We start from the raw sequence: 14,058 nt of genomic DNA, 5'->3' as shown, positions 1-14,058 counted from the left end.
GAGTGCGAGGCCTTGTGTGTAGTTAATAAGCTCTCCGATGCTATCACCAGGCCTCCGTAGCTGATGTTTTAAATCAGTGTTGATGTGATTATTATTATTATTATCTGGAGTTGTTCTACTCCATAGAATACAGCCTTTGCAAAATTCAAATCTGATTAATCCATTCCCTTCTTCAGTAGGGTGGCTATTTATTGAATATTGTCATACATGGGTGAAAGTTACAAGGGAGAACATGTCTGTTGTCGTTGGCTGGGTACAGTCTCAAGTAATGAACACTCTAAGTATAAACCATCGTTCTGAAACCTTATGGAGGAAAACAAATTACTCTCTGGAGCCTGACTGCATGAGTGGACCCACCTCATTTAGAGAGACTTGGAAAACACCCGTTGCACCCAGACGAATCTACTCAGTAAAGTCGTTTGTCTTTTCATTTCTACAAGAGTTGTACACACACACACACACACACACACACACACACACACACACAATGCAGGCTTCACTGAATTCGGAAGCAATTCATAAAGGACAAAGATTACCCACACATGTGGGAGCTTTCTGTATAGGTAACAAATTACTGTCACTGAAATTGAAAAGGTTTCAGATATGACCCCGAGGGTGTATAAAATATAACGGTAATGATTAGAACAATTATTTCTTACTGTTTTCAAAATACTTTCAAGTACCCCGTAGCCTTGAAGCTGATGAAGCAGGAAAAGCTCTGAACTTTGAGCACGCATCACAACCACCTGGAGAGCCCTGTAAAGCAGATTTCTGGAAACATGTCCGGAGGCTCAGAGTAAAGAGAAGTCAGAAAGGAAGTTCAGAGTTTACATATTTTTTTCAGTCACAGGTAAATGTGGAAAATACTACTTTTGGCTTTCTGGAAAGGCAGTGTAAGAGAGGGGCGGGCCATGCGCCTGTGTTCTTGTTACCAGCAGTCTAGGGTCTTGAGGTGCAGTCGCTTTGATGCTTGTATAATTCCATGTGTAAACAGTGAAGGGTGTCTGCGGAGTGTGTGCCTCCATTTTCTCGGATAACTTGCCATCTGTTTCAGCTAACGTGTGTGGCTCTGTTCCCCACCGCTGCTTATTTCTCTCCAGGACAGTTGTTCGGTTCCAGTTCCACTCCACAAGCTAGACTGTCCATTTAGCTTTGAATTTTAGTCACAAATTTTCACATTCCCAAAGGCTTAGCTAATTGTTATACACCCGGCACCCCTAACAGGAGAGGAAAGGAAGGAACAGAAGGGATGGAGGTTTGTTTCCTTCTCTGTCTTATTTCTGAGATTATTCTTTTTCTCCTCTAAATGATGTTTTAAAAAAAAGAAAATCAAGATAAATCCAGAACTAAACTGAATGTTGTTAAACTGAATATTGTCCTCTTCACTTCTATTTCTTTCTACTTTATTCTGAAAAAAAAAAGCCAAATAAACTCAAGATGTTTACATCATGCTTCCTGGTTTCCTTCAGAATGCATCATGGTTAGACTTGGTGCCCATCAACAGATGAGTGGACAAAGGCGATGTGGTCTGTGTACACAGTGAATTATTGTTCAATCATAAAGATGAACAAAATAATGATATGCGCAGGGAGTCTGGTGGGGCTGGAGATTATTATGTTAAACCAAATAACCAGACTCAGAAAAGACAAATATCATGTGTTTTTTTCCTCTGGTGTGTAGAGTCTAGATAAAAACAATAATAACCAGACCAATGACTCACTGCAATGAACATTTGCAAGTGGACATGTGTGGACAGAGTGGTTTACTGAGGGACACACTGTGACATACTACAGCTTCCGTGACAAGACTCTGTGTGTGTGTGTGTGTGTGTGTGTGTGTGTGTGTGTGTGTTTGGTGGGGAGGTTGCAAGGGCAGATATGAGGTGGAGAGATGAGTGGGACTGGGATGCATGATGTGAAACTCACAAAGAATGAATAAAAACCTTTAAAACAACAATAACTTGGAAATAGTATTTGGGAAGAGAAATGTGATGGAGTGACAAGAGAAGGTAATGGGGCAGTTGATATAAAGAAAAAGCATATTATGTGAGTGGATGAAAAGGTTGCAGTGAACCCAAAGACTATACATGGAGTGACCCAGGGCTCCAACTGCATATGTAGCAGAGAATAGCCTTGTTGGGGCACCAGTGGAAGGGGAAGCCCTTGGTTCTGCCAAGGTTGGACCCCCATTTTGGGTGGTGAATTTGGGGGGGTGAATGGGGGGAACACCCGGATGGGGGAGGGGGAGGGGATAGGGGTTTATGGACAGGAAACCGGGAAAGGGAATAACATTTGAAATGTAAATAAAGAAATATATCTAATAAAAAATAAAATTTCATAAAAAGGTTGCAGTGAAACCCATTGTTTTGTGCAAATAATATATGCTAAACTGATTAGGTAGTTTGCTTGTTAGGGTTTTTTTGAGGGGAGGGATTCTATATGTAAACCTACCTGGCTGTCCTGTAGTTGAACAGGCTTTTGCCTCCAGAGTGCTGGATCTAAAGGTACAAGCCACCATTGCCCAGATGCTAAACTGTTTTTAATGGATCTAGTTTTTCTGAAATTCAAAGTGAAACCAGTGCCTATGGTGGCCACTGATTATGATTATACACAATTTGAAACGTTGTGTTCTAGAGAGCAAATCCTAGCTAAGTCACAGGGACTCACAAGACGTCTCCAGAGTAAAGACCTACCTTTTCATGGACTGGCTTTGTGATAACAGCACACGTTTGGAACTGATCTTGAGTTGAAATCCTATCCCTTTGTATGTGTGAGCCTGTACAGTGGGGAGTACAGAGAAAACATGGGCTGAACAGTAGCAGTGGCCGTGGCAAACTCTTGAGTTTTCTCCATGTGGTAGCCCTTCCCTTATCAAATGGCCTAGATAAACTCAATCCAGATGAATCTTTGCAAAGTTTAGTTATTTCGTTGCCTTCAGTGTCTATGTAGCTGTGTTATGGAAAGGTGTGAATATTTTTGATGCATGTGTGTGCATTTATGTGTGGTAGCTAAGGGTTGGCATCGGGTGTCTCTCTTGATTGCTCTCCACCTTATATACAGAGGCAGGGCCTCTCACGAAAACACAAAGCTTTACCAATTCAGCTAGTCTGGCTAGCCAGCTCCCTTCACAAAGCTGCTGTCCCTAGCTGTCCCCCAGGCTGGGATGACTGGTGGCTGTCGAACCCCACCTACACTGGCTACCCTGTTGGGCATCTGGACTCCAGGCCTCAAGATCTGTATAGCAATCACTCATCTACCCTGCCCCCAAACAAACAACCCAAATATATTTTACATAAAAATTTTACCTATAAATGAAGATAATTTCTTAGGGCTGTTACATATATTCTATTGGGATATAAACCTTAACACTTTGAAGTGCTTAAAATGGTGACTTAAATAGGAGACAAATAACTCTTAGCTATTATTATTTTCTTTTTTCTTTTTTCTATTTTTCGGAGCTGGGGACTGAACCCAGGGCCTTGCATTTGCTAGGCAAGCGCTCTACCACTGAGCTAAATCCCCAGCCCATTATTTTATTATTATTTTATACATGTAATAGAAGATATAGAAAATATTCCCACTTAAGTGTTGATAATATTTCCTTCCTAAGTAGCAACTGGGATACATGTTTGAACCCAACTCATGGGATAGCAAATATTCAAAATTGGGAATTTTCTAGAAAACCTGGGTCATATGGTGCAGTAGTTGATCTTGGTTGTCAGTTTGATTGGATATGGAACCAACTGTAAGGATCTACATTTCCTGGAAGTGATTAACCCAGATGGGAAAGCCTCCCCCCCCCAAGGCACACCTCCTTCAGTGAGTGGCATACAGATAAAAGGAGAGCCTAGCAAAGAGTTGCTTTTTCTCCTGCCTGACTGTGCTGCTTGCTGGTGAGTGTGTCTACTCTGTAGCTGCCACAGCGCTGCCGTTCTTTCCCGACATCAGTACTCAGCCTCTTCAGCTTTCCAATGTGGACTAAGGAACAGCATCTCTCCAGGAATCCTCCAGAAATTGAGTGACAGATTGGGACTGCGGAGACCTCCAGCCTTGGGGACTGAGCTGCTACAGGGCTCTTAGTCAGGGTTCCTACTCCTGCACAAACCTCCTGACCAAGAAGCAAGTTGGGGAGGAAAGGGTTTCCACATTGCTGTTCATCACCAAAGGAAGTCAGGACTGGAACTCAAGCAGGTCAGGAAGCAGGAGCTGATGCAGAGGCCATGGAGGGATGTTACTTACTTACTGGCTTGCTCCCCTGGCTTGCTCAGCTTGCTTTCTTATAGAATCCAGGACCACCAGCTCAGGGATGGCACCACCTACAATGGACTGGGTCCTCCTCCCTTGATTGCCAATCAAGAAAATGCCTTACAGCTGGATCTCATGGAAGATTTTCCTCAACTGAGGGTCCTTTTTCTGTAGTAACTCCAGCTCGTGTCAAGTTGACACACAAAACCAGCCAGTACAGCTCTCAACCTCTCCAGTGTGTAGATGGCCTTTGCTGACTGCCCAGCAGGTGTTGTGCAAGCCTATCTACCAAGTCCCCTGTATAATATATGTTCATTCTACTGCTTCTGGTCCCCTAGGCAACCCTGGTCAATTTTGACATATGTTTACTAGAGATTTTTAAAACATTTTCAATTAGATTTAAGCATTTTATTTAGTGGGTGAGTGTTTTATCTGCATGTATGTCTGTGCGTTAGGTACATGCTTGGTGCCTATGGAGGTCAGAAAAGGGCACCAGATCCCCTAGAACTGGAGTTACAGGTGATTGTGAACTACCATACAGATGCTGGGAATCCAGGTCCTCTGCAAGAGCAACAAATACTCTTAACCACTCAACCATCTCTCTCCGTGGTTACTGTAAATACAGTATACTTGTGCTTACTATAAGGCTTCTTAGTAAATTCTTGCTACTGAGACTATTACTTCAGTCATTTCCCCCTCTCTCCAATATGTGTTTATTTGAGATAGGGCATTACGCACGCAGCCCAGGCAGGCCTTGAACTTGCTATGTAGGAGAGACTGCCCTAGGATTCTTGATTTTGCCTTGCCTAGAAAGAACTGGGATTGCGGGCATGACTTTAGTTACTTTTAAATGATTGATCTTTGAATTCTCAGTAGAATATGTTTATCAAATAAGATCTGAGCTGAGGGCCTTGACCTGGAACCTCCTTGCCTATTTTTATATTTTTCATCTCCAGGAGGAAATATATATGGCAGGGCCTCACTATGTAACTATGTAGCTATGGCGATCATAGCGCTCGCTATGTTCTATGGGCTGGTCTTGAACTCACAGAGATCTGTCTGCCTCTGCCTCCCCAGTGGTTCCAGGCATGGGCCACAGAGCCCAGCTTTCTCCATGAGTCTGAAAATCTTACTTTTCAATGCTGGTGATATGGTCAGTTGAGCAGACAACTGTTTTTCCCCCTTTCCTCTCCCCCCTTTTTACTGGGGATAGAGCCCGGACTCTTGTAAAGTCTATGCCTATGTCCAAGTGGTTGTCCATCATAATCCTCCTGTAGCAGCTTTTCAAGTAGCTAGGCTTATAGGCCTACCTCACCGGGCCCACTTACAATTTTGTTTATAATTATCTGCCTTTTTTTTTTTTTTGTTCTTTTTTTTCGGAGCTGGGGACCGAACCCAGGACCTTGCGCTTCCTAGGTAAGCGCTCTACCACTGAGCTAAATCCCCAGCCCCAATTATCTGCATTTCTAATGATATACTTTGCTATTTTAGGTTTGGGAGAAACTTCTGTAAAATACTTTGGGTTTATTATCAACAATTCCATCTTGGGGACTAGTTACATTCACAGATGATTAAAAACCGATTATTTTACCTTCCTTTAGGGGACTGAGTTTCTTGTGCCTTCCCTCCAAATCAAGAGGTACTGCATTTCTTCATGGACTTATCAGTCAATATCATATATATATATATGTATATATATATATATATATTACAGGTATATTTAACTATCATTTCCAATTCTCTTGGGCAATGACTTATAGAAAATGAATTTTACATATTTAAAGTATCCGCTTTAGCTTTGGTACTTGTATACACCCAGCAAATCATCATAGTTATCGATAGAGAAATGTCCCTGTGGCCCTGAAAGAGGCACATTGTCTTGTTGCTGTTCACTCCTTCTCTACCTCTGGCCCAGGCAATTACTGGCTTTGCTTTTGTCCTTATAAAGAATCTGACTTCATAGAAATTAAGCTTTACACTATATATTTTCTCTCCGGTTTCTCCAGTTCAGCATAATGATTTTGAGATTTGTTTATTGTAGGGAGCAATTGAAGTCCTGAGTGAATGGGTTTGACCATTCAAGGACCCCAGTGCCTCAGCCCTATGGAGGTGGCAAAGCCTTCCCTGGTCAGGACAGGCTTGGAGGGATGGCAAAACCTTCCTCTGGACCATTCACAGGTGTTGATAGTGTGAGCTGAAAACCTCACCATTGCTTTCTATCCCTCCTGACAGTTGCTGCCCAAGGATGCTCTCCTACAGGGACTGCTCCACTGCTCTCCCACTGAGACACCCTGTGCCTGCCTCTTTGTTCAGCTACCTGCAATGACCCGACCTCTATGTTCAACTGTACATAATAAACTATACAAAGTCAACCACCTCCGGGACCCTGTGGCTCTCTACCCTGGAGCCTAGGCCATCCAATCTCAGCTTTTTCTCCATCCATTTGTCTCTGTGTGTTTTCTTTTTCTTTATTCACTCCCGGTATAGGAGGATATGGCAATCTATGGTGAGGCATTTACATAGGTCATTCTCTCTCTCTTTTTTTTATTTTAAAGATTTATTTTTATTTTATATATGTGAGTACACTGTCGCTGTCTTCAGACACACCAGAAGAGGGCATCAGAATCCATTACGGATGGTTGTGAGCCACCATGTGGTTGCTGGGAATTGAACTCAGGACTTCTGGAAGAGCAGTCAGTGCTCTTAACCGCTGAGCCATCTCTCCAGCCCAGGTCATTCTCTTTTAGTACCAAGTGGTGTTTCATTGTACGGATGTAGCACATCTGGTTTTCATTCACCCCTTAACAGTCAAGTCCTTCCAGACTGTGGCTATAGAAAAAGGGAGGAAGGAAGGAAGGAAGGAAGGAAAGAAGGAAAGAAGGAAGGAAGGAAAGAAGGAAGGAAGGAAGCTGCTACATTCGTATTCAAGTCTTTATGTGATATGTTTTAATTTATCTTGGATAAGAATTAAGAATGAAATGACTGGGTCATGTTGAACATACATGTTTAAGAATATATTTAGTGGGGGAGGGGGGTGGGGGATGTTTGCCCGGAAACCGGGAAAGGGAATAACACTTGAAATGTATATAAGAAATACTCAAGTTAATAAAAAAAAAAAGAATATATTTAGTGCGAACATAGTTCCTCCTGTAGATCTGAGCTCAGACAAAAACGTTAAGTTTATAGGACTTTGTGGGTTCCGGAGCTTTCTGGGTTATGGGATTTTCTAGGCACAGAAAAAATCCTTATCTCACACCTCTTTAGCCCAACCAATTCTTTTGGACTTTAAAGAGGTTCAGTCTACTTAAGCCACATTCCTAAGGGGCCTGATTGCTACCTGTTCTGAATCAATTCAGGACTAGGGCTAAGGGTCATATAGGACCTAGGTCAAAGGGCAGCAAAGGCACTCTGCACACCTGTGGATTATGCTGCGAGAAAAGTAACAAGAATCCTTGAAGCTGCATTCAATTTGCTTGACTCACATGTTGTCGGGAAAAGATCCCGCCTTTGTTTGAGTGTGGGCTTTGGTTATTTTAAATAGGTGTGGCTGTTTAATTAAGAGGAAAGATTATCTGAATTCTCCAAAAGGGAGAAGGATGAGAGAAATCATTTTACTTTAATAAATATTTTGTCTTTTGAGCTGTGGTTTTCAAAGGTGGTACGCATACTCGTGTTCTGAGAACACATGAGGAACACGCATTCGGACACAAGACGTGGATACTTTGAACAAAACCTCCAGGTAATCCCGATGCCCCCTTGTTTGAGAATCACCGTGCTAAACTCATTTCAAGGGTGCAGACGGTCGTAATTAGGCTGGGTGAAGGGTGGGCAGCAGGGATGACACCCCTGCAGCTCCGGTCCACTCCCCCTCCCGCACCCCAAACCTCTTCAACTCCTGCAAGCCTCCTTTCATCAGACTGCAAAAGTCCCGCGGCCACTCCCCTGGGTGCGGCAACTAAAACCCGGCAAGTGGATTTCAAGCGTGCGGGCGGGGGTGCGGGACGAGCATGCGCAGTGGCGCGAGCGCAGGGGCTAGGAGGCGGGCGAGAAGTAGCCGCAGCAGAGTGGACCAGACCAGCGGGCGCAGGGGTCTCGGGCAGTAGCTGCCGAACGGCCGCCGCAGGTACGGGGAGCCGGGTGTCAGGACGCGCAAGCGGGCGCGGGGCAGGAGAGGGAGGCCGTGCGGGAAAGCCAAGCTTGGCTTAGCCGCGCTTGGCGAGCGCTTGGGGATCCTGGACGCGGGCGTCTCCGACACCTGCGGGCGCGCTCCTGCCCTGCGGCGGAGTCGTGCGCTCAGGTGTGAAGTCCTGTGTGTAGCGGCTTAACACACAGCCCAGGAAGCTCATCGGGATGCCGGGCATCTAGGAAGGGAGGACACTAAGTTTTCTGTTTTAAACTTTGCGTGGCTGTTGAGGGTTTTCTGATCCATTGGTTTTTCCCATAAGTTGTGTGACTGCCGTGTTTGCCTCTGGTGCATAGGCTCAAGTAGGGGCAGAATGAAATTGCATCCGTTTGCTGGATTTAGTGCCTTTCTTGGAACTCTGGGGCCTCTGGATGCAGCGTAAGAAATATCAGTCTAAAGGGAAAGTGGCAAAAATTTTGTGCGGTTCGGCAGGCTGCATTTTCAAGTACAAGCTTTAAAAATTGAAAAACAAAACAAAACACAGAAACCTATTTTCAACATTATTACCCCTGTCCCACGCTTCAATGGGTACTATTGAAAAGAAGAAAATAAACCTTCCTGGTTATTTACATTGTGTGGCTTATACGGACATGTATTCTACCTCAAAGCTGTATACTGTATGAAGCCAATACTGAATGAACATTTCTTGGAGGAACGTGAAATCATAACTAGAATTTCAGGATGAATACAGAGACCCATGTTTTGGCCCCACAAAGGTGAAGCAAGGGCATTTAATTCCACCCCCACCTCTTGTAATCAACTCCTCCTTAAACTTAATTCATTAGTGAAATTCTATAGGAAAGTGTTAAATTTGTGATGTGAGAGGCACATGGTTGTAGTAAGTTTAGAAAACAGAAAATTGAAGTTGAGGAAGAAAAAAAAAACCTAGAAAGAGATCACAGAAGACCCCTCCCCTCTTCCCTTTATTTTCCTGCACGACGAGCATCTAATGGTAGAAATAATATACAGTTGGTCTGGTTTTGTTCCGAGGGACCGTTGAGGTCAGCCAGTTCAGCTGCTTCAGTTTACAAATGAGAAAGCTGAGACCGAGGAGGTCAGATGACTCTCTGTGCCCCGCCCTCGCCCCTCGAGCAAAGCTGGGCCTGGGAACCTGGTTTTCTGATTTCAGGGATCTCTTTACTGTGCCTCTTTGATACTTAGATGATTATAACTTGCTTTCTCTCCCAGCTTTTCCTGCACAGTCTGATTGAGGCAAGAAGTTAGTTTCTACCTTCCTAGTACTGTATGCACTCAATTCACAAAGGCTCACACCTCTTCGCTGATGGGGTTGCTGGTCTGGGAACCAAACTCTGTGCCGTTTCTCACCCTGAAGGCTCGCTTGTTTCCCTCTCCGTTTGAGCTCTTTGCTCAGGCATAGCCTCTTCTTCCTAGTTTCCTTTGATAGCACAGCTGCGTGTAGCTTTCTTCCCAACCCCAACCCCAACCTCAACCCCACAGTATTTTATGACTTCTGTCCGCGCTGCCATTCTCCCCTTTGGATACAGCTTCCTGAATTATCGCTTAGAACACGTTCCTATTTTCTGACTGCAAAGTTGTTAAGTGTGTAAACTCTGGATAGTGTATGACTTAAAGATCCCACCCGGTACTAAGTTCAAACCGGTCTCAACTGCTGTTTGCGGTAGGAGGGACATTTCCCGGGATTTGTTGTGCACGGTCTGTGATTCGAGGGAGTTCACATAAAAGCAGTACAAGAAATTAAGAAAAAAAAAAAAAAAGCAAGCTGGAGTGATTTCTGGGTTGATTAGTTGGGAGCCATGGAGATGGGGGTGAAAGCGCAAGTGAGGAGCGTTCCCCAGGATGTGGGTTAATCATAAATGCAGAGTGGAGAACACAGACTGAAGAAACGGCAGGCTGGAGCAGAGGGTCAGTGGTTAAGAGTTCTGGCTGTTCTTCCAAAGGATCTTGGTTTGATTCCCAGCACCCATGGGGTGGCTCATAACCATCTGTGACTCCGATTCTAGAGGATCTGATAGACTCATTTGACCTCCTCTGACACCCAGCATACACCTGACATACAGACATACATGCAGTTGAAACACTCATACATGTAAAATAAACACATCTTAAAAATGATGTTCGCCCACCTGTCATTCCTGTACCTAGTAGGCTGAGGCAGGAGGATCTCTGCCAGTTTGAGTTCTGTCTGGTCTACAGAGTGAGTTTCAAACCTGTTTCAAAACAAAAGAAAAAAACAAACAAGAAGAACTCATGTAAAATAAAGATGTGGTGAAAAAGATTAAGTGTAGAGAAGGGAGAGGTGTTGAAAATTCCTTTCATGAGCGAGGTATTGGTAGTGGGTTTATAATGTCCTTTTAAAATCTTCCAAGCACTCCCCATTGGAACATTGGTTCTTTTCTCTGTCTTACTGTGGTAGTTGTCTTCTCATTCTGGAAGATGAACTGAGAGGCAGTCATTACACTTCATCCTCAAATGAGGATGCCGTTCAGATGTTCAACAGTTACTGCGTGACTAAATAAATGGTGTTCTGGCGTGACAAAGGTGGGCAGTTGGGACGGGAGAGCCACAGGATGGTACTTTGTCTAGCTCATGACCTCACTGTACAAAGGAGGACCTCTGTGTCATTGGAAGAAATGAGGGGCAGAATCACTGGCCAGTTCATAATCAAATGTATAGATTGTGAGTTGAGGTGGGGGTGTCGAGTGAGGCTGGGAACCTGAGAGACTGTATACATGGAAGTTGAAGAGTCTAGAGAGATCATTGCTAGCTTAGCTTACTCAAGGTGGAAGAAAAAAGCAGGTTAGCTCGGAGTCATTGGACAGTGGGCTGCCCTAGCCTTAAGATGCTCTACTGTGCCAGAACCATGCTCACAGCGAGTAACACTGAAGACTGGTCCTTTTGACCCAGCCATATGGGGACAAGGCGAGAGAGAACAAGAGCAAATTGTGATCAGACTCAGCCTAGAAAAACAAGGCAGAGGGCAGTGATTCTAAACCTAAATTCTAGTTCAAGAAGTGTTTGGAATGTACTTGTTGACTTGGGACAGATGTTGCAAATGGCTGCTTTGCAAATCAAAACCCAGTCTTTTCTGTTAAGCTGTGCGTGGTGCCGAGGAAGCTGTTGGAGGCACAATCTTACTCTTGGCCCTTATATGGCATGATTCATCACTTCATCTTTGACAGGCCGGAATAGCTGGTCTCATAAAAATGGCGAGGAAGGAAAGGCCAGGAGAGCTTTCGGTGGTTAGCATCGGGGAGATGAAGGGTTGGCTGAGTCAAGAGAGGTTATCGGCCTGAGGAGATGAGCCAGTTAGCAGAGCACGAAGCTCAAGGTTTGATCCCAGCGCCCCATAAACAGGGTATGGTACTACTGTAATCTCAGTGCTCAGGAGGTAGAATGAGTTTAGTTTGAGGTCAGCCCAGTTGAAACCCTGCTGGGGGTGGGAAGGAGAAGCTCCTTAATATTTTCTCCCCGTGAGACGGGGATTCTCTGTGTAACAGCTCTGTGCTGTCCTGGAACTCTGTGGACAAGGCTGACCTCAAACTCACAGAGATCCACCTGCCTCTACCTTCCAAGTGCTAGGATCAAAGGCCTTCGCCACCACTGCCCAGCTAAGAATCATTTTAAGTTTTAAAGGAACCGTGTATTTATTAGACAGATGACAAATTGTCTATGTTTGAATGGATGTGCCATGTAGCTCTGGATGCCAAATTGTAAATATAATTTTGCACAATAAGTTAGAATTTACTATGGCCTTGTATAAGATGGCTATATTATGTAGCTATGAGGTAGATAAGAGTATTACCCTCATTTTATATCGGAGAAAAACGAAACGTAGAATGATAAGGATTATCTGTGTTAGGTCACATGGTCAGCGTGTGACTGAGCTGAGATTTGACCCTACGACTGCCTGACTTCAGGCCTGGAGAGCTCAGATAATCAAGTGTCTATCTGAAGAGTCCAACAGGTGCCGGAGGCCGTTTCGGTAGTCCATGAGCACGATTTTAATTTGAGGAAGCAATCAATAGTAATGGAGCTTTCTGGAGGAAAGGAGGACGGGAGGAGACTGGAGAATGCTGAGTGCTCAAATGAGGTTTCAGTAGTTGGGCAGCGGTGCTGAGGGCAGGGGAAAAGCAACTGAAGGCCCGCTGAGGCCAGGATGTGTGATCTACTAAGTCGCTCGTGAGGAAACATGTCCTCCCCCTGATAAACCACCCACCAGCCCTCTCCTGAGAACCTCGAAATGGAAGCCAGACTGGGGTTCTGTAGAGTTCTTCTCCGTGTTTCCAGAGCATTGAATTTGCAGATGAGGAAGGCCCATTGCTGTCTGACTCCCTTTACCGTCGTTTTAACGTGCAACGGCTCACAGTGTCCTATGGTTTGGAACTAACATTTTACTGTGGGTCATGAAGGAAGCCTGGGAAGGAGAAAGAGGTCTTCGTGCTACAGCCATGTTTATTGGTTATAAAATGATGGTCTGTCAGTTGCTGGGACCTTTGCTACTGCGTGAGGTCACATGATCATCCCGTATGAGGTCAGCTTTGATCACCCTGTTTCTATTCAGCACGCCTGTGTCTGGAAGAGCCTGTTTGGTGTGTGCATAGCTTCTGTAAAAGCAGGTTGTTTTTATTATTTCCTATTTTATTTTCATTAGCAAATTGTCTTTTTTTAAAGGTTTATTTATTTAATATGAGTACACTGTTGCTCTCAGACACACCGGAAGAGAAGGCATCAGATCCCATTACAGATGGTTGTGAGCCACCATGTGGTTGTTGGCAATTGAACTCAGGACCTCTGGAAGAGCAGACAGTGCTCTTAACTGCTGAGCCATCTCTCCAGCCTCAGAAAATTGTGTCTTAATAACACTGTGGGCACAGTGGTGAGGAGTTTGATGGGTAGGATTTTTCCCTCCTTTTAGAAAATATTTTTGGTGGGATCTAGAGATAGCTTTGTTCCTAAGGTCTGCTTGTGAAGAAGGACTCTATTTAGTCTTTATAGTAAACTGACAAACTAATTTTCCTTTTTTACCCAGCTCTGGGTCGAAACCCAGGGCTTCATGCTTGCTATTTGGATTTCTACCATTGAGCTAGTCCCAGCCTTACAAATGGTGTGTGTGTGTGTGTGTGTGTGTGTGTGTGTGTGTGTGTGTTGTTGTTGTTGTTGTTGTTTTAAGTTTTAGAGTAACTCTGTTGTAAGAAAAACTACAAGAATACCAGGAGGATAACATTATATAGGCATGCTTTCTATAAAAGATCCAATCTGGGGCCATCAAGATGGCTCAGTAGATAAAGGTGCTTGCGGTTAAAACTCCCTACCTGAGTTTGAATCCTTAGAAACCACAGGGTGGAAGGAGAGAACTAACCCCTGAAAGTTGAGTTCTTACCTATACACATATGCACACATTAAAAAAAGGAGAAAGAAGAGAGAGATCCGATCTGATCAGGAAGAAAGCAGGAAGAGACAATCTTTTTTTTGATATTAGAGTAGATAGATGATTTAGTAATGTAGAAGAAAGTGTGTATGTGTACGTTGAGGGTGGGGATTCCTTTATGATCAAAAGCAAAGGGGTTGTCGGTGAGTTTAAAAATGCTGACGGAAACCAGTTTCATTATGTTATTAAGAAACAAAATCTTAAGTTGTTGAAAGACACAG

The 14,058-nt window shown here is 44.1% G+C and overlaps 1 protein-coding gene across 2 annotated transcripts in view; it reads left to right on the top strand.

Moving 5' to 3' along the window:
- Positions 1 to 14,058, top strand: part of Pls1 (plastin 1) — a 109,941-nt gene that overhangs the window by 5,602 nt on the left and 90,281 nt on the right. Inside the window, exon 1 of one of the 2 annotated variants that reach the window (XM_006243574.4) lies at positions 8,164 to 8,367. The exons of the other annotated variant lie outside the window; for it this stretch is intronic. The gene's annotated coding sequence lies outside the window, so the exon portion shown is untranslated. Of the gene's footprint in view, positions 1 to 8,163; positions 8,368 to 14,058 lie in introns of those variants that run through there. 2 annotated transcript variants of the gene reach the window in all.

Source organism: Rattus norvegicus, chromosome 8 (assembly GCF_036323735.1).
Source record: "Rattus norvegicus strain BN/NHsdMcwi chromosome 8, GRCr8, whole genome shotgun sequence".
In the NCBI taxonomy this organism is placed as follows: domain Eukaryota; kingdom Metazoa; phylum Chordata; class Mammalia; order Rodentia; family Muridae; genus Rattus; species Rattus norvegicus.
The sequence above is the reverse complement of the archived record's forward strand: the minus strand, read 5'-3'. Positions and strand labels throughout refer to the sequence as shown.